This window comes from Hipposideros armiger, unplaced genomic scaffold (assembly GCF_001890085.2).
Source record: "Hipposideros armiger isolate ML-2016 unplaced genomic scaffold, ASM189008v1 scaffold_1231, whole genome shotgun sequence".
Taxonomy (NCBI): domain Eukaryota; kingdom Metazoa; phylum Chordata; class Mammalia; order Chiroptera; family Hipposideridae; genus Hipposideros; species Hipposideros armiger.
Window position 1 is genome coordinate 6446 of NW_017732581.1, and position 909 is coordinate 7354.

General features: G+C 51.5%; 1 long non-coding RNA gene across 1 annotated transcript; it reads right to left on the reverse strand.

Moving 5' to 3' along the window:
• Window positions 1–78: 78 nt before the first annotated feature.
• On the reverse strand, window positions 79–734 carry LOC109376895 (uncharacterized). The gene is made up of 2 exons (XR_002122792.1): window positions 649–734; window positions 79–489 (listed from the first exon to the last, which is right to left on the reverse strand). It is a non-coding gene; the product is annotated as an uncharacterized LOC109376895 (long non-coding RNA).
• Between the last annotated feature and the right edge of the window lie 175 nt (window positions 735–909).

The following is a 909-nucleotide window of genomic DNA, read 5'->3' on the forward strand; positions in this document are numbered from 1 at the left end:
CCGCGTCCACGCTCGGTCCTCACAGCCTCTCCTGTCTCCACCTGCAAAAGACTCAGCACAGCAAACACACAGATTCTGGAAGGTTCTCAGTGCTTCCATTTATTTCCTCTCAAGCTTTAGAATTTTCTCCTTCAATTAACGCATCATCAACCCTTCATGGCAAGAACTGAAAAACAAATTCATATCCAGGTGCTTATTTCAATAGGAAGGAAGAAGTTGCCGCTCAAAGTAACATGAAGTAAAAGCGGGGATAGAACAGCCTCTGCTGGAACAGGACAGTGGGTCAGGGAAGAGGCTCGGTCAGTGCAGGGAGGGGGCGTGGAGGGCAGGGGGGCGGGCAGTCTCCCTCCACCTCACAGGATTCTGAGAGGAACACAGACACATTCAGATGCCCTTTGCAGAAAGAGAGGTCAGAGGTTCCTGAAGTCACAAAGTGGGACATGAACAAATCTTGCATCACTCAGTCCCCCACAAGGCAGCTGTCTCACGCTGTAAAAGAAAACCATGAACAAATTCAGGTTAGTGACTGTAAGTGATGACATTCTCAATAGGCCAGAATGTGCTCAAACTGTCCCAAAGAATCCCCAGTACCCAGTCCTGTCCTCTCTGCCCCAACTGCTCCCCACTTCAGGGCCTCCAGGTTCTCACCTTTAGGAGCTGTAAGAGACACATCAGAGCCCTGGGCACCGTCACTGCCTGGGGTAGAACAAAACAGGATGTGGTCAGAGCTCACAGCAGATGTGGCTAAAGGAGAAATTATGGGGGTGGGTGGGCTCCCCAAGGGCTTCCATCTACACTATCCCAAGGGTCTGAGGGATCACCCCCCTCCACACTCACTTGCAGCCTGAGCGTAGCTCCATCCTTTTCCACCTGTGGGAAGAAAACATCACGTGAGAAGCCAGGAAGGAC